The sequence below is a fragment of the Pezoporus occidentalis genome, unplaced genomic scaffold (genome assembly GCF_034315485.1).
Source record: "Pezoporus occidentalis ecotype Australia unplaced genomic scaffold, CSIRO_AGI_Poc_V1 ctg54, whole genome shotgun sequence".
NCBI classification, from domain to species: Eukaryota; Metazoa; Chordata; class Aves; order Psittaciformes; family Psittacidae; genus Pezoporus; species Pezoporus occidentalis.
Window position 1 is genome coordinate 5,712,547 of NW_026915877.1, and position 20,646 is coordinate 5,733,192.

Here is a 20,646-nt window from a genome sequence, read left to right on the forward strand (position 1 = left end):
AAATTGCACAGGAGAACAATCCTGTGACTAGGTATTCCAAAACTTACATTGTCATGTGATCTCTATTACAGAATCATCCATGAGGTTATAAAGGCAAGTCAGGTAATTTTTAAGCTGACTCACAGTAAGCTAGGTGAAGGTACTACACCTTTTGAGATCCATGTAAACTGCTGACAAGAACAGAGTTATTTTTTTTCTGTGACTTTTTTCAGAGTCAAGCCTCCAGCTGATAAGCGAATCTTACGCAGTAACCCCTAACATCATACGTACATTGCCACATATGAAATGAACAGTTCTTCGGAAAGAAATCATGGCCTTTAAATAACTTTCTACCATCTGATGGTTTTTTTTCACTGACTTTACATCTGATGGCAGCTCATGTTTATTTAAAGTCAGTGAAATATGAATGAGGTAGTCACTTACAATGATAATGACGATAGGGATAACAATAGTATTTACAAGTTCTAAAAACAAATGCCGAGTTGATTTTTTCTGTTATTGCCAATTTCTGTCACTTATTTTTGAGCCTCGAATTGCACTTGTCAGAACCTCAGTCAGGTTGCAGTGAGTGTAATATGACACAGTCATATTAGGTCCGTATGACTAAACGAGAAATTTTAGACTATTCTTGTCGGTTAAAACTTTGTTTCCAAAGATGAGCCAAAGATCTCTAAAGAATACCATTGGCTGCTACTTTGACACATTTAATTTTAAAGCTTTTTTTTATATAATTCAAAATCTAGGGACATACAAGATCAGCAGAGTACACAACTCAGACTAAGGAAGTCTGTGGTGCAAAGTGTAAAAGCTTGGTATCCTTAAGAAACAAGTAAGACAAGTTGGTAAGAACTCAGATACTGAATGGTGAGGAACAGTCTGAAGAAGGAGGAAAAAACCTCTTCCAAATTTCATTCAAAAAATTGAAACCAGGACTACAGACACACACTTTTAAGAAGCCTGTCTGGATTAGAATGCTGCTTTCTCTCTCAAATGAGGGCTCTGTGCCAAAGCAGGAGCTACAGGTTACAGCTGCATCCCTGGCTGCCAAACAGGAACTGCAAAGAGTGACTTAACAGGTTGAAAAAGGGCCTTAACACTGCAAGTTCAATAAATGCAGTAATAATGAGACAGCTCAGCTACCTCCATGGAGACTGGGAAAATGCCATTAATTTGGGCATCACACTGTAATACTTTCCATATACCATAACAGACTACCACTTGGGGGAGGGGGGGCAGCAACCTCTCCTTAAAAAAGAAATAATTTCTCCATAACTTCTCCATCAGACAGAAAGTAACACTTGACTTGCTCCTAAACATCGGATCCTGCTCCATAATCATGAAATTGAAGCAGCATAAGCAGTGACTACAGCATACCAAAACTAGTACTCAGGAACTTTTTACTATTGCATTTTAACTTCGTTTTAAACAAACAAGGCTAAGGAAATGCCAGGTAGCTATTATTGATATTTACATTCAGAATGGCGATTACAGAAAACCTGCAAGTTTGGAGTAAAAAAAGCCCTGTGAAAGGGATGTTCGTGAATGGCAGGAAGAGTCTTTAATGACACTACATTAAAGGCTCAAAGTAAATGCGTAATATCTATCACAACATTTCAAAAAGATAAAAAAAAAGCTATTATGATTAAACAGCCAATCAACAGAATAAGAAGTAAACATCAATCCTTCAAAACATTGCAGTTATGTACAAATCAGGAAACAAAAAAGAGTCAACAACAGTTGCTTGGTTAAATGCAAAAGCCTACACTAAACTGACAAAAAAAGGCTTTACTTGGGAAGGGATTTTAAATACTAATTACCTTTTCAAATACTGGAGAAAGAGTAAGTCTGACAGAGGGATACCTGAAGGTGCTAAAGAATTAAAAAAAAAACCCAAAACAACAAAACCAGCCAAATATCTAACACATATATCCCTTCGCTTTAGGATAATATGATAATATTACAATGTCATGTACACTATAAAAATACCAGGTGAATCCTTCTTGTATTTATTAATGCAGTCACTGCAGTCAATGAAAGTGTAATACATCTGTCCTATCCCATGCCCCAGCCAAGTCCAACAGGTCACTGTCAGAGCAGAGCTTTGGTCTCAGGGTAGAGCTGTTCCTAGGTACAAGGTGGGCAATGCTATTTCTGAAGATCAAAAATACATAAAACATTATTTTTGGTGTGTTATGGGGTCGGGAAAAGGGAGGAAAATCAAGCTGCTGAATTGCTCTTTTGACTTCTAAAAGCCTGGGTTGATAGACTTCATTTACATGGGTTTTGCTGAACTTGCAACATAAGCAGCACCAATTCACATCCTCACACTGAATCCTATACAGCCAGATCTCATAACACTAAATAATTGTAATCAATTTGATCTCAAAAATACATGGGCTTATCCATTGATGATCTTAAAGGTCTTCTCCAGCCTGGTTGATTCGCTGATTCTCTGACTCTATGCAGTTTACCTGGGGCCTATTTCCGACAGAAAAAACATCCCAGAAAAATACAAACCTTGTTTCAATGTGACAGAATTGATACAAACTTGGAATATTTATTTTTTCCTAGTATTTTTCCATTTGGGGGATTGTTATCAAGTCACTGTTTTAATTACAATAATCGCCTTGTACAACAAAGTTTAAGTCTAAGCCTATCTGCTGCATGGATTCTATGGCTATTCTAGATTTATTTCCACACCAAGGAATTTAGACTTCCTAGATTTAATATTTCATCAATTTACACCTTTAAGCAGAGCCAGAATGAAGCATTTTAACACCTTGTTTGCAGAGATTACTGCCACCATTGACAGACTGTACCTTGCGCCAGACAAAAGGTGCATTTCTTCCCTAGGCTCCTTCTAGCTGTTGACAAAAAAGCCACGGCAACCAGGGACTGAGCATTTTTTTACATTTCAGGCTGGTCCACAGGACACCCGCCTTCATCTGCACTTGTGTAATCTTTTACTCTCATGCACACAAAAAATCCAGTAATGCAACTCAGCCTTCAACCATAAAAAAAAACCACAACCACTTAGAGGTCTTAAAAGTCACCAAGGATATGAAAAGGTCTTAAAGTACCTGCCTACAGAGAGCCCTGTTGGGAACATGGGCTGAGTTATGCTGAATGCTTTTATGGTAAGTGTGATCATAGTCAGGCTTTATTGATTCTGACTGTTAACAAGCTCATTAGTGAAGCTTCTGAACCGTTTCTTCTGTTACCATTACGTGTCAGAACCTCATCTGCGCTACCGAGGCTTACCAGGGGAGGCAGGGGGAAAGACACCACAGCGGGTTTTTAATTCCTTGAATTGTGCTTGTCCGAAGTAGCTTAGCACAAATGACTGTGACCATCTCTATTACGTATTCTTCCTGGATTCTCACCCTAGGTCCCGAGGTGTTCAGCTTTAATTCTATAGCTTACATATTTTATCTGTTCATGTGCTACAGTATTATATTTTAAATAAATCTATTAAAATATGCCTCTGAAATCTGCTTGTCTCTTCAAAAGCTTTCTGCATCCTGTCATCAGCCTTCAGGAGTGAAGATGATAGAGGTCAAACTGAGTTTTTTAGCGCCTAGGTTAATGAGCTAAAGTGGAAACATAGAGTGACTAGAGAGCAGCAAGCTTAAAAACATCAAGAGAAGGAAAAACAAATCTTTTGAGACTCTTAATGATATTTATTTTTTATGTAAACCAAGTTAAGCTTAGAGTAATTTAGCAGATTAAGAATAATTATTGAAATTCCCAGCATAGTGGCCATTATGATGATAAGTATGTGGAACTTTGATGTAAATCACTTTCTCATTTTCTTGCTTTATTTTCACCCTTACTATTTGCAAAGCTGTTTGTTTTCCAGAAAACATTAGAAGAGCAAACAGATTTGTCATCTTTATGAAAGAACTGGAATGTAAATACAAGCCAAGTATTTAGCAGATCAGTGTAGCTCCTGAGGCATGTGTACTTTTATACACTTTACCTGAGCATATTTACATTAACGCATGTTTCTCCCCTATTTATTTTAAAGATCAGATACTGATGGGTTGTTTTTTCTCTTTGATTAATAAATAGAACAGCGGCGGTTTTCAACATAGGTATATCAAATGGGATTTGAACATCCAGACCTGACCACATAAAAAGTATCTCCTAGGGAACAAGGTCAAATTAAGATTAAAAAAAACAAACAGAGCTGAACTACTGTTTTTGTACTGTTGGGTATAAAAAAGACTGTCAAAACTTGTATTTCAGGGTTGTTTTCTTACAGCAAAGTAGCCTGTGTGTTCTATCTTTACAGATGTAATCGATGGCCTATTCTTAAGGCGGCTAAGAAAATACATAGCAGTGGTTTTATGTTTTAAGCTAAGCTAAAATTTGACCATGCCCTCCCACACAGGAGCTGAAATATTATGGAAAAGGCTATGGTTAGCCCAGCACGATCTGGTAAGTACTTAGTTCACTAAGTTAGTGTGCCTGTTAAGACCTAAGAAGGTGGAAGGGCCCACGTCTAGTCCACAGTTTGAGCAGTGTCTGGCAGAACAAAAGGTGAGTACTTTTGGACTGGGTGGAAAACATGCCTGTTTTTTTATTCCCACAGATGGTAAAAGCACTTAGCACTTGCTCATCTCCACAGCAGTTGCAAACAGCTCCTTCTACACATGGACCAGCAAATACCTCATTTTCAATGTGATATATACAGCCTTCCTTTTTCTAATATTTAGAGTTCTACCCATTCCCGAATAACAGCCAAACTAGCGTTTAGAGACTACTGTGTTCGCATAGCATTCGCATTCACATACTGTTAGGAAGCTCTTTCCATTGAAACCAGCCCAGTTGAGCTGGTTTTGAATGCAATTACAGGGTTCAAATCAAGGCTGATTCATCAAAAATGCGTTATTTTAATTTTAAAGGTTCCTTTCTACACATGAGCAAGGAACAGAAAAATATACAAACACACAGAGCTCACTGATATGTAAACACACACAGCTCACTGCCTCTGCCATTTCTGCCTTCTAGCGATGGAATCATCTCTTGCCAGGGAGATATCATGCATTTTTAGCATTAGCACCTAGGTGTGCGAGACTGAATTCCTTCATCACTCCAGGGCCTTATGTTTTTGATATCCATTTGTTGATTATTTTCATCTCCCACAATTTCCTTACCCTGTGCTTAAAAATTCCTAATATATGTCCCATAAAATAAAATAAAAACACAAAACCCCACCACATCTTGGAAAATAATTACTGCATAAAATACTAAGCACAGTCAACTTCTGCATACCCTCCTCCATTCACATAGCCACAGTTATGATTTAACACCCAGAACTGAAGAACTGTACAGAAACACCAAAAACTGTAATTTTCTCACTGCAGTGAGCTTTCGTTAAAGATAACTGGTTGTGAATCAAAGCACACTTGGAGACTAATCCTTCTAATGTATGCATCTTTCCCTACTCTCAGAAAAATCAGAGAAGTTACACTGGTTGTATTGCTTATTTTGGCACAAAAGAGGCAAGGCCACAGCATAGACACAATTTCAGAATAAATGTAATTTTCCCCCTTTAAAGCAGTGTGTAAGCATGGCAACTGCACTGTAGAAAGGAGGCCTGAAAAAGCTGACTTCTGTCAGTTTAGACCTACAGCAAAGGGTCTGATGCCTTTTAGACCAATTTTCTCACAGGAACTGGTTGCAGAGGCCTCAGGCCTTGCTATGAGTACTGAGCAACATTCACTACCTATCCATCGCAGCCATTTTCTGTGAAGCACAGAACAGCACTTTCCAAAGCAAAAACATACTTTCAACACAAAAACATAACTTTCAACACACTTTCATGGGAACAGAGCTGATAACATATATATGCTCTGACATTGACCAAAGAGGTATTCCATACCACAGCACGGCATGCCCAGGATGTAACTGGGAGTTATGGAAGGGCTGGGAGTCTGCAGGGTTGGAGGAGGTAAAATTATCAGTCGGCTGGTGCTGAGGTGTTGTATTCTCTTCCCTTGTTATTTCCTTTATCATTATTATCATTGGTGGTAGCAGTAGTGATTTGTGTTATACCTTAGTTACTAAACTGTTCTTATCTCAACCCGTGGGAGTTGCATTCTTTTCAATTCTCCTCTCCGTCCCTCCGAGAGCAGGGGGAGGGCAAGAAAGGGGGGGAAGTGAGCGAACGAATTACCTGACTGGGTTTAAACCACGACACATATATACTGCATTGTGGACCCTGTAACATTATCCCTGTAAAATTATTCCTTTTTTTTTTTTTCCTGTCACATTCTCATGAGCAGGTATATCTGTTTTCTACTGGGTGGTCACCGGGCGAGTGGTCTTGAATAAACACAGCCATTGACTTGCAGGACATTTTGATCTGAAGTATGCTGCTGGCTGTATCCTCCGAGTACCTCACCACTAGCTTAGGGTTTGAATACAGTCAGAGCCTGGATCCAAAACTCCAGTTCTTAAAAGATTAGCACTTCTAATCATCAAGACAGATTTGAAATAAAGGATCAGTCTCCAAGCCTGGCAAATGTAAGTCAGGAAAACAGCCAGCAATCCAGTTTCTTTCCCAGACAAGCCCTCAGTGTATGAAAACATGGTATAAGACTGGTGTACATAAAACACTGTTTGCAATACATAATTATTTCTTAAGGAGAAGACCTTAATGTTTTACCTCGGAGAAGCGTAAATCAGGAGCAATGTAATGTTCAGAGCATTCTGATAGCAGATATGGAGAAATACATCTCCCCAAACACAAAGGAAGGCAGAAATCAGTAGCAAGGTTCTTCACTTGCTCACAATCAGCATCAAAGTGGTACTTTGTGAGTTCCTTTATCCCAAGATATCATTATTTTATTAGATATTCTAAATACTTCATATTTAGATGCATACAACTTACAGGAAATTCATCAATTTAAAATGCATGTAATTTTCAAAAAATATGGAGTTCTCTTTTTGCTCTTATTAGGTTTTTCAGGCTAGGGGGATGGGGTTGTAGCTGGGCTTGCCCAGTGGGGCAGCGCTCCAGAATTAATGAAGACTGGGAGGCCTCCTATAATCCTAGGGTGAAATCGGTGTGCTCAGCTCGCTCCCTGAAATGTCTGTACACCAATGCACGCAGCATGGGAAATAAGAGGAGGAATTGGAAACCTGTGCTAAGTCAGGAGACTATGGTCTGGTGGCTATTACAGGGACGTGGTGGGACAGCTCACATGACTGGAATATAGTCATGGAGGGCTATGTCCTTTTCAGGAAAGACAGGCCAGCCAGGAGGGGTGGTGGGGTTGCTCTTTATGTGCGGGAGCAGCTACAATGCACCGAGTTCTGTCCAGGGACAGATGACGAGCGAGTTGAGAGTCTGTGGGTGAGAATTAAGGGGCAGGCTGGCAGGGGCGAGACTGTTGTGGGTGTCTGTTACAGACCCCCAGATCAGGGTGAGGAAGTTGACGAGGCCTTCTACAGGCAGCTGAGAGCGGCCTCACAGTCACAGGCCGTGGTCGTCGTGGGGGATTTTAACTTCCCTGATGTTTGCTGGAATCAGCAACCCAGCCGCAGTCCAGGAGGTTCCTCCAGTGTATATATAACTTCCTCCTGCAAATGGTGGATGAGCCGACCAGGAGAGGAGCGCTGCTGGATCTCATCCTCACTAACAAGGAGGGTCTGGTCGAAGCAGTAAGGGTTGAGGGCTGCCTTGGCTGCAGCAACCACGAGATGGTGGAGTTCAGGATCTTGTGTGGTAGGACTAGTAGAATACCAAGTAGAATTGCAACCCTGGATTTTAGCAGGGCAAACTTTGGGCTTTTCAAGCAATTGCTAGGGGAAATCCCATGGACAAGGCTGCTTGAAGGTAAAGGGGCCCAAGATAGTTGGTTGACATTCAAGGACTGCTTTTTCCGTGCTCAAGCGGAGCATGTGTAGGAAGTCAAGGAAGAGGGCCAAGAGTGCGTGGCTAAATAGGGAATTGCTGGGTGTGCTCAAGTGGAAGAGGAGAGTTTACAGGTCATGGAAGGAGGGGCTGGCCACTTGGGAGGAATATAAGGCTGCTGCTAGAGGATGTAGGAAGGCAGCTAGGAAAAGGCTGCCTTAGAATTAAACCTGGCAAGAAGGGTCAAGGACAGCAAAAAGAGCTTTTTCAAATATATGGCAGACAAAACTAACACCAGAGGCAATGTAGGCCCACTGATGAACGGGATGGGTGCCCTGGTGACAGAAGATGCAGAGATGGCAGAGTTACTGAATGCCTTCTTTGTCTCTGTCTACTCTGCTGCAGGCAGTCCTGAAGAGCTCTGTACCCCTGAGACCTTAGATGAAGTCAGGTCGAGGAGCGATTTGCCTTATATGAGGAATGGGTTAGAGATCAAGCAATCTGGACATCCATAAATCCATGGGTCCAGATGGGATTACCCGCGGGTGCTGAGGGAATGCATTGCTAGACCACTCTCCATCATCTTTACCAAGTCTTGGGAAACGGGAAAGTGGAGGAAAGCAAATGTCACTCCAGTCTTCAAAAAGGGCTGAAGGAGGACGGGTAACTAAACCGGTCAGCCTCGCCTCCGTCCCTGGGAAAGTTGGAACACCTTATCCTTGGTGCCATCTTAAGGCATATCAAGGATAAGAGGGTTATGAGGGGCAGTCAACATGGCTTCACCAGGGGGAAATCATTTTGACCAATCTCTTAGCCTTTTATGAGGAAATAACGCGGTGGATGGATGATGGCAGAGCGGTGGAAGAGTCTACCTTGACTTCAGCAAAGCATTTGACACAGTCTCCACAGCATCCTCACAGCTAAATTGAGGAAGTGTGGACTGGATGATCAGGTAGTGAGGTGGACTGTGAACTGGCTGAAGGAGAGAAGCCAGAGAGTTGTAGTCTATGGGGCGGAGTCTAGTTGGAGGCCTGTAACTAGTGGAGTGCCTCAAGGGAGTACTGGGACCAGTATTATTTAATATATTCATCAATGATTTAGATGAGGGCAGTGTACTATCAGCAAGTTTGCTGATGACACTAAGCTGGGAGGAGTGGCTGACACGCCAGAAGACTGTGCTGCCATCCAGCGAGACCTGGACAGGCTGGAGAGTTGGGCAGGGAATAACTTGATGAAATATAACAAGGGAAAGTGTAGAGTCCTGCATGTGGGCAGGAACAACCCCAGGTTCCAGTATAGGTTGGGAAACGACCTGTTAGAGAGCAGTGTAGGGGAGAGGGACCCCCTTTGACGACAGGATGACCATGAGCCAACACTGTGCCCTTGTGGCTAAGAAGGCCAATGGCATCCTGGGGTGTATTAGAAGGGGGGTGGTTAGTAGGTCGAGAGAAGTCCTCCTTCCCCTCTACTCTGCCCTGGTGAGACCCCATCTGGAATATTGTGTCCAGTTCTGGGCCCCTCAGTTCAAGAAGGACAGGGAGCTGCTGGAGAGAGTCCAGCGCAGGGCAACTAAGATGATTAAGGGAGTGGAGCATCTCCCTTATGAGGAAAGCTTGAGGGAGCTGGGTCTCTATAGTTTGGAGAAGAGGAGATAGGGGTGACCATATTAGTGTCTATAAATATATAAAGGGGGAGTGTCACGAGGATGGAGCCAGGCTCTACTCAGTGGCAAACAATGATAGGACAAGGGGTAATGGGTACAAACTGGAACACAAGAGCTTCCACTTAAACTTGAGAAGAAACTTCTTCTCAGTGAGGGTGATGGAACACTGGAACAGGCTGCCCAGGGAGGTTGTGGAGTCTCCTTCCCTGGAGACATTCAAAACCCGCCTGGACACATTCCTGTGTAACATTATCTAGGTGTTCCTGCTCCGGCAGGGGGATTGGACTAGATGATCTTTTGAGGTCCCTTCCAATCTCTAGCATACTGTGATACTGTGATACTGTGATAAAGGAAATAACAAGGGAAGAGAATGCAACACCTCACCACCAGCCAACTGATAACTCGCCCCCCCCGCTCCAGCCCGACCAAGTACCAACCCATACCTCCTCCAACCCTGCAGTCTCCCAGCCCTTCCGGCTAACTCCCAGTTACATCCTGGGCATGACGTGCTGTGGTATGGAATACCTCTTTGGTCAGTTTGGGTCAGGTGTCCTGTCTCTGCTTCCTCCTGGCTTCCCTTCCTCCCTGGCAGAGCATGAGGCTCACAAAGTCCTTGGCCAAACCAAAACATCGCTATCAGTTCTGTTCCCAGGCCGAAAGTCAGAACACTGCACTGCACCAGCTACCAAGAAGGAGAAACATGACTGCTACTGCTGAACCCAGGCCAAAAAAAAAGCAACTTAATGCCTTGTGATATTTTTGCATAATTTAATGTTACTCATTATTATTGAATAGTTACATCCTCTGTAAAACTTTCTGGTGAAAAGAGCTAAAAAAAAGCTGGAAAAGAGCATTTTTTCATTCTTCCATGGCTGAGAGCACACTGAATGCTTGCATTTCTCATGCAATGACTCACACCTGGATTGAGACCAATGTAGAGTTCCATGTTGATGCATCACTTTCTAAAAGGGCGGATATAAGAAAGAAGAAATTTGTACTATATCCACAAGCTCATCTAGAATGCATTACTTTTTTATTAAAAAGCATTGACTGCTATCAGTCAGTCTCATGTAACAGTGAGGTGCCTCCTTCTGCTTTAAATTGACTTGCTACTTCTGCCATATACTCTCTGCTTAAAAGTAAACTCTGCATTAAAGTTTATCATAGTAAATAAGCCTCATGTGCTGTTGATATAAAGTTCCAATATAAATTGTTTTGCTATTAAAATGAAGGTTAGGAAAGGTATATTCACAATAATACACCATCCAACCTACACATACATATGTACATCAGGCAGACGATGGACTGTATATCCAAATAAGCACCTAGAACAGAAAACAGAAGCCTCTACTGAACCAAATTCATATAAAACTAAATCTAATCTAAATAAATGAAGAAATAAAACTTAGGAAAGAAGGTTCTATGTGTTATATACTCCAACCCAATGCAACCTGTTTAGAATTTGACATTTTATTTCCCTTTGTTCAATAAAATTTGGCCTCATTTCAACTAGTCATATTTATCCATTAAAAAAAAAAAAAGTTAAAATAACTGAACTATAAACCCTGGAAAGCAAGAGTCAGAAACAATATGCAAGGCTGAGGATCTGTGCCTGGGAAACAAAACGGAGTTCTAATGACAGCAAGTCAAAAGACTCACTTTGATGCAGCCTTCACAACCTGTTACTGTTTGGCATTCTTCTTTGCTCCTCCTTGTCATCTACATGTACAACTACCCACCAGAGTAGAAAATGTGCGAAGAAGAGTTCACTTGTTTCTCAGCAAAGGTCAAGCTTTGACAACGGTTGGAGGAGAACTGCAAAACAGGGGAATTACTCCTCTATTCCACTCAAGACAATAATTACAGTCATGAAAGAAGAAAAAAGCATATTGGACAGCAAGCAGTCAGTTCAAACTAACCCTGAATTTACCTTGATATCATTTACCTAATGATATTAACATGTTTCAACTTCCACTAAAAGTAACCGTCTGGCCAGAACAGCTTAAAGACAACAGAGATTTAAAAATATACTGATAACACAGTTACATGGGATTGATGTATGTGTGTCTTACACCAAAGGAAAAAGCAGGAAAATGCGTTAGTCGTGTGTTGGTAAAATTGTATTGCCATGTCAGTCCATCCCTTCCTATGTATAGCTGGAAACAGTGTAATGATGACACACTTCTCTAACCCACTTCATGTAGGAATTCTATAACCCCAAAAGTCCAAGTGGCACAGTCTGGGCATTCGAGCTTTAGTCTACTTCGATTATTGTTAAATGCATAGCTGTGATAGTATGAACTCAGTGGAGGCTGCAAAATCTACCCAAGAAACTGTGTAAATACTCAGGTTTTTGATTTACCTCCTTGTTATTCATAGAAGAGCAAATTTAAAGACTACCAAATTTAAAGGCAACCTCTGTATATCCTAGATAGGACATTTATGTCCTCAGACAGTAACATGCATTTATACAAAACTTTATACAAATGATAGAAAACAATTGAAAGTAGCATTGTGAACAAAAAGATCAAGATTTTTTATCTCTATTTCTATTTCTGTATGAGTTCTGCAGTACTTTCACACAGGGATTTTTTTTCATTAGCTACTGAAGATATACTTGGAAAAGGTCAGTGTGCCACATGAAAGCTTTACGTATCATAGCTAACGTGCAGACTATCTGAAATTTCTAGGGTAGACTTCCAGCAGCTCACATGAGTTGGTCACTAACACAGTGGACTTTTCTGGATTCTGAGATCCATTAGTGTGTTAACAGAAGGCCTTGTGAAGAACAATGAAAACCTGCCCATAATCAGCAGCAGTGTAGCAGTGTTACCCTAGGCAATTAAAGAGCAAATGCTCATAGCTCCATCAATGGAATTATTAGGAGGACAGCTAAGCCTGCACACAGAGCAGAAAACTAAGCATTTGCTCTTACACTGTGAAGTCTGCTGCTGTAAATATTTCAAAATAGGCTCTTTCCCCAGAGCAAAAGGATTTAATAATTCAAATAACAATGATGATTATCTGTGCTAAAATATTTTGCCAGTGAGAATACTATGAATCTGCACATTAAATCTTCAGTGACATGGCTCATGCAAGCAAAGAATTAAGACAACATTTTCAATTGACTGTGGAACCTAGTTTTTAAAAAAAAAAAATGACTGAGAGTGAAGTTGAAAGAGAAAATTGAGGAATTAACCACAGCTATAGGCAAGCTCTAGAGGTGGATGTGAGGACTAGAAAAAGTATCAGAACAGGAATACTTTACAGAGTTTTAAAAAGAGAATGCAATAGCTTCCTCAGAGATACCATCATACGTAACTGCCCATTCCATTGTTGAGCACGGGCATACATAGTATTAAGGTTTTCACTGCCTTTATGTGTTCAAAGCATTTCTTTCTGCTCAAACCGCATGAAAAGTTGGCTCAACTCCTACGCATTATTTAACAATATGGGGAGTGCTACCACAGAGTGAGGGCAGACAAGTTAATGTGGACAGATGAAGTTTCAGGTGTTGATCAAATGCCTTCTGAACACCGGCCAGAAAACTACAAAGTTAAGGCAGTGTTCACTGGTAAGGCATGCTATTAAACTGCAAAAATAGAAAGTTCTTACTTCTGTGGTTCATCAAGAGAATGAAAGTGGCTATAAGAGAATGTAATGGGTGTGGCAGCTGCTAGTAACAAGCATGGCAGCAACAACTGTCTGGTCCTACCACCTGTGGGCTGTTTGTGCACAGGAAGAAACAAAGGTCAAACTTTTTTCTTTTGTCCTCACGATATAAATTAATCCTTCTGTAAAAGGGAAAGCAGGCATTCCCTCTGGGAGACTACAGCAGTAGCATTTCACAGACAGCCAAAGGTCTGGATCAGTTTGTCAGGGTCAGCTGGTTCCCCAACCTTTGCCATGAAGCTGACCAGTCTGAGTCCTAGAGCCGGCCAGTAATCTCAGGCACCATATCTCCTTCCTACTTCAAGGCACCCCACAGATTAGTAAATATCCTTACACACATCATATTTTTATGCTAAATATCACCTTGTAGCCTGTTCTACTTTACATGAATTATGTGTAAAAGAACGTTTGTGTAAAAAACCACAAGCAGCAGAATATTTAACGGGTTAATTTCCAGGTTGCTCTTAAAGCCATATGTGGGTTCATTTTTCTTAACTAGGCAGAGTGTGCAATGAATCATCAACATGTCCATTGGCACAAAGTAATCACACACTATAAGAGATTGATTTCTATTAGGACTAAATGCAAAAGACCTCCAGCTCATTACACAAAGTTTATAATCAAGTCACTGCATTGTAGCACAGTTCATTTGACTATGTCCTAAAATTATTCAAATAATTAACTAAATCCAGAATCTGCCAGTGCACCCCCAGAATGGGCAGAGAGATACAAGAAAGCGAGATCATCATATCACACGAAATGTGGAATTAATACTGTTGACAACATCCCCTCTGCCCAAAAATCAATCCTTGTATACAGGTGCTTAATAAAGAACCAAAATATACATTCTTTCAGTTTGGCTGTAAATTCTCCAGCAATCCTATTGACTTAAAGCTGTCACTCATCCAGAGAGGTTACTATGTTGTTTAGAAGATGATTTAGCTTATTTCAAATACTGTACACAATTATAAACCCATACAATGAAACAGGGATAAGCCCATTCATCAAGTGTCAAAAAGGCATTTGGTTTGAATTTGTCTAGCTTGTTGATATTATTAAACATTCAAACATGCAAAACAAAAAAACCCAAAATATTTTAAAGTTTATAGGTATGTTAACCCCTGCTCATGCCTAACATACACAGGAAAATGTGTTATAACCCTATGTTTTTCATGTGACTGTAATTCTCTGCAACATCCATCCTGTTCAACTATTTACCAGGCATGCATTTTGACAATGATGCTTGTAAAAAAGATAAAGCAAAACCAGTCTTGGCTGTTTGTTTTTTTTCAAAAAACAAAACAACTTTTCCCATATAACAAAAGTAAGCTGCTAAGTCCATTTGTTTGAACAAAGTTGAAAATGACCCACATTTGAAACCATACATGAAACCTAATATAGCCTTCAACAGAGCCTACTGACTTCACAAATGTCACAAAAAAGCAAGACACCCTGAAAATGCTCACTAGTTGTCTCCATTGGGCTTTTTGTGGGTTTGGTTTGTTGGATTGTTTTTTTTTTTTTCAGATCTAGCTGCCATGCAGTTTTATTTGCCTTAGTGCTGACCTTCCCTAATCTAAGTGGTTTTAAAATAACATCCTAGACATGGTGGCAGTTCACAAGACCACAAAGTCTATCTGGTCCAATGAGACGGAAGGTGGTGTGCAAGGAGCACTAGCCTGCCACAGCGCTAGATCCTATCTGGCTGTAAGCTGTAGGGCTATAGGGACAAACTGTCCCAGTAGCACTAAAGCTGCTGTTCTGCTATGGGGACAAACATTCTAAGATGAAGATTTCTCTTCAAATAGCATGAAACAGTCCTAGTGAGGCACAGGGTTATAAGTCTTGTAGTTTACAAAGTCTGTGTGGTAAGAGATCTGACAAGCTGGGAAAGGTTATTTCAGCTAGCCAGCTCTCTTAGTCCTGAAAATGCTGAAATCCTCTGCTTCGTGACCACCATCTAGTGGCAGTTCATATGTACAGTTACATTAATGAGAATACGAAATACTCGTTTCCTTGTCAACACAGTACAAATCACTTCCCGCACTTTCCAAATGGCATGTAGACATGATCACAAGGAGAATGTGCTTCCCCAAGACTTCTATTTCCACAACTTCCAACACATATTATTTATATACCATGACATGTGTGACTGCCCCATGTATGCTGATCCTATTGTGGTCTAGCGGGGGAAAAAGAGGATTCCTTGTGTTCATTTTCTTCTGAGTGCCACCTCAGAAGACAGGACTGACCCACTCTGCACAACACTGCCTTTGAAAAAACTGCTCAGGGAGCAACTAGAGAGACTTGCAGTTTACTTACCCCCCAAGCTTGACCTGTACACTCAAACAAGGAAAGGCTGTAATCTATCTTACAAGATAAATCTCCCCATAACTACCATAACAACACAAACAAGAAAAACGGGTATATGAAAACTAAGCCTGATCATTCAATTTAGTATCTTTTTATAATTTATATTACATTCTCTAAAGACTATCAATTATAACATTTTCCTCTTAACGTTCATTTTTATTCCTCTGTGTAAATACAGTAGTTACATTTTAGATCCATACTACTACAGCATTATCCCAATCTTGCCGTAACAGATAACCAGCCAGACAAGAGCAGGGGCCAATTCACAATCTTCTCCCTTCATTCTGCAGCTCATTGATACACTTCCAAGAAGTGCCTCATAATCACTACTGTTTCAGAGAGCTGCTATGCAATGGCCATTAGTGGATAGTTTGAATCAGTTTCTACCCATCAGGAAAACCATACATTCGCTCTTTACTGCTGGGTAAACATCAAGTTTTTAACATCAAGTTACACGATGAAGAATTCCTATTCAATTACCGTATATCCTGTGCCCTCTACTGGCTGTCACTCTAATGCAAAAAGTTGCTTTATGTTCTTCCTTAGAAACATATCTACGATGACATAATTTATACCTGGCTAGCTTCAAGTTCAGTATTACATGACATGTAAAACCTGCAAGATACTAAAAAATATTTTGCTTTCCTTTGCTTCCCACCATTAAGCTCTTTTCTAAGGATGAAGGTCTAAAGCCATAATCAACAGCAATAAAATACAATTAATTCCACGTTTAACCTTTGAGGAAACAAATCTTGCTGTTATTATATGACTGAAGTAGTGAAATCTGTGTGAGGGCTTCCATACAGCTCAGCGTATTGCAATTGGATTCCTCAGAATCAATTCATTTATTCTACTACCCAGTAATTTTTTACTTCTAATTTTATTTCTATTTTTACTTCTTTAACAAGGACATTTGTGTGTCTAAAACCCATGATGACAAAGGTATATTTTTCTATCATTCTGTCAAAAAGTTTGATTCTGTAATCAAAAAAATTAGTCAGCACTCTCATACAGTGTCTGAACACTTCTTTTTCTCTTGTAGTCTGTGAAACAACCAGCATCCAGGTCAGAACCAGGACTTGAACTTGCCAGGTTTTCCAAAAGAAACAGGTGAACTTTACAGATGTGAAGCCAGACTTCCTATAGATTTTGTCAGATGCATAGTATATGCACTAACAAACAACTGTATCAATATAATAATCATGGAACATCAGGCTGCCTTCACTGACTGGTCTTCTTCATGCTTTATATACTTAATAATAACCTTTGCAACATTATGCTGAACTACTATGAACAGACAAAAATAAAATGGGGGGCAGGGGCGGTGGTGGTTAAGCATGTCTTAATAAGAAATAAGTCATATACCTGCACCAGAATATTTGTTGTTCCGATCATGTTCCTGCATCATCTTAAGAAAGCTATACTGACTCATATGAAAAATGTATTGCCCATCTGGAACAGCTTAAGAAAACAGCAGTAGTATTTCCCCATTCAATTACCAGACATAAAACCAGTATCAGTTTGTATCAATAGCTACAAATTAGTAGTTCTGACATTTGAAAATGAGCAATCCTGGAGATAGGAGGATAAGGGAAAATATTGCAGAGTCATGAATAGTAGACGTAGCAACAGAGAGATATCAAAACATGATACATGAGGAAGATACTCCATATGCCTGTGTGCTGAAGTGCTTGTTTTAGATGTGGACTCTGCCTGGTGTGTAATTATGCTAATAGCTGTTAGCTGGATTAGATCAAGTAATCAGACAGTCTGCCTGGAAACATGTTGATTCTTGATTCTTCTGAGTGAGTTTTCAAACTTTGCAATCAGGCAGTAACTTGCCTGTAGAATGCAGATTCTAAATGAGGAATTTTCACAAATGGTGAAAGAGTTCCAGAGCACTGAGAACATCACTCAAAAAATTTTTCTATGACTCCTGTCTCCTTATCAGAGTTAAAATTACCTGTCTGGCCCCAGGCTTTCCCACATCTGCCTCCATTATGAAAAACACAACCCACACTCTAAAAAAGAGGTGGAAGCTGCAGCAAAGTAAGCAGGCTCACATGGGGTTTCCAGATTCTTCTGCTTTCCATGCTTTATTTATTTTAGTTTTCACATTCTTACTTTTCTTCACATCTATTTCTTCCATATCCTGCCAGCAGATTCAGTCGCATCTCCAAGATACCTCATTTTCCTATGTGAATTCTAGGCTCACTCCCAAAAACTGCAGCAGGCTGTGACAGCACATTAAAATAATAGCTATTTTTAAAAAGTATTCTTTGGTGAGGACTATGTCTGATCTGAGTAGACACGGTTGAAGTTGGCCTTAAATTTGAAATTTGAAAGCTCCACAGATGGGAATCACCACCACAACCTTCCAAAATATGTAAATTCATAGCTCTTTTATGATGTCTGCCCGAGAACTATGCTGCTGCTGGGAAAAGAAATTATACCAGGATTTAACAGGTTTGCTACTGCATGCTTCAACTTCCAGGACCTAAACCTGTGGACAATATCTAATAGTGACTAGCATGCAAATAGGAAAAAGAAACTTGTGATAGCATAGCTCACCGGTGTAAAGAGATACTGACTTTGGTTCATTTGTCATTGCTATTAGCAGATGCAGAGAAAATAAATGTTGCATTACCTTAAGACAAGCTCCTGAATCATTCAACTCTAACAGAAGTAGGGTACCATACATAAGTTCATGTAAATAAACTGAAAAAAAATCAGTATTATCTCTGCTGAGGCAGAGTAACATCAATATGAAAAACCCCTCACCACTGAACAGGAAAAGTTTATTTTATCTCTCCTTCAGAGAAGAATCTTTCCCCAGTCAAAATCGCCATTATCCATTTCAAGCTAAATACTTGTTAGCAGAGACATGCAGTGCTATTGACTTTAATATCTGCAAAGTAAATTGCTTTTCTAGGGAGGAAATTGCTGCATTTCAAAACTATTTCCTGCCTCATACATACAGAACTAAAATATCAAATAGATCTGGTTTAGACTGGATGTCCTTTAACTTTTCAGCTCTAAAAATCCAAGATAACACTAATCACCCATAAGTGACCTGCTGTGCTGTAAATCCCTGCTGGTTTCATGTTCTCTTCTACTTTTCCTACTTCTTTTCCCCCTCTTTCTGACCCCACTTAATCACATCCTATTTTTACATTCTCTCTCTCCTTTTGAACTGTTAAGATCCAAGAATAAAACAATTCCAAATAAATCATGAGACTAATGATTTTTTTCTTCTTTTATATTTTGTTTTCAGAATCTCTGAAAGAGATAATTTTTGTGATGAGATGCTTTGGCACAGCAAAGCAGATGTTTATAGCATTCTAGAAAAATCTCTTTGGCGTTATGCGTTACAGTTTTAGCAACTGCTCGCACATAAAATTAAGACAGTCTCATCACAATATATGCAGATTTTGCTCTCTGACTCAGGCAGGGGATATTCTTCCATGAGCCAGGGAGCTGTGAGCAATGCTTTCATAGCTGTCTTTTTAAGCCAACAAGTGTGAGCAAGTGTTGGCAGTACTCTGATACTGCTTTCCCTTCTCCCTACCCAGCACACATGTGTATGCAGCATTCAAATGCATACACACTCGCACCTTTTTTGACTTGTATGGTGAAGGACAGAGTAAGAATGGAGCAGGAACTACCTTCTGTGATTCTACTCCACCTGCCCATCATCTTACATAATGCCTAGGGACCTGAAGGCATCACTATCTTAATACAAAAGATTATAATCACTGACAGATTCAAGAAAATGCCAAAATCTGTTATGAAGATTTCTTTATCCACAACATGGTTTACAACATAGATGGTAAACATTAAAAGATAATACTTTAATGGAATTTTTCATTTTAAATACTGAGAATGAAACTGAAAAAGAATTATAAAAGAAATAATTCCAGATTAGGTATATCTATTCCCATATCTTGTATTTCACTGTAAGATTATTATATCATATATTTATCTCTGGTGATGCTGTTCCTACATAGGACATATATATTGGACGATGCTATTTCCAAACAGGGTGAAACAGGATTAACTGCCACAACTCTGCGATGATAAAAATCACAGATGCGGTTCAGAACATCTTACTGAGTAATAGTTCACAGTAGAGTTATTTTAAAATTGGGTATTAATCATACAAAAATCATGTAAAATCATACACAAAAAATCTGCTGTGCCATACAGTGCTGGAAATATTTTAACTGAAGTCTCTGCCTACTACTTATATGCATTTATTATATTAACTAACAAAGGATAATAATGGATGTTCCTAGTTCACTGCTTTGAAGGTTATTTTCATTGGTATAAAATTTTATCACTGATATTACTGCTTTGAAAATATATCTGTTTAAGACAAATGTCACAGTCACTGTATGGACATTCTGTATTAACTAATGGTGAAATTCTGAAGGCAAAGAGACTTCATAGTGGCCAAAAATTTAGTATCATACCACAGCTTTTCAAAGAGCAAGTGAAATTCAGGTTAGATTTTCTGAATGACAAAATTGGATCTTTTTGCTGAAGTAATGAAATACTTGGTAATTTAAACATTATCACATCGCGTATTTTTAATAAACTGTGAAACTTTTATACAGGTTAAGTAGTATAATTCCATCTTATTACTACGCATTAGATAATCTAGAAGGGTTTGTTAAAAGATGCACTGGTGTATCTTTGAAGTGTGACAGTAAGTTTTAACAATGTTTTTTGAAACTTTTTAAAAACACAAATGTAACTCACAACAGAGTGAAAGTATCTGTAAGCAGCTGAGTCTTCGGTGTTGCATTTCAAAGGTACCTCACTGGTATGATGCATGTGCATTTTGTACACTGTGTATCCAAAGGAATTAAGAGTATTTTGAACCTATGACTTTAATGTTTGTTTCTTTTTCTCATACATTAAGAATAAAAACTTGTGAGCATCACCATGCCCTTTAATATCTTTGCCAACATACTCTTACTAAGTTTTCTTCCTTAAGCACACAGAGCAATAAGGAATGCTTAAGTTGGTTTTGTACACTGAAAGGTGTAGGGGGGTTTTGTGTGTGCTTAAA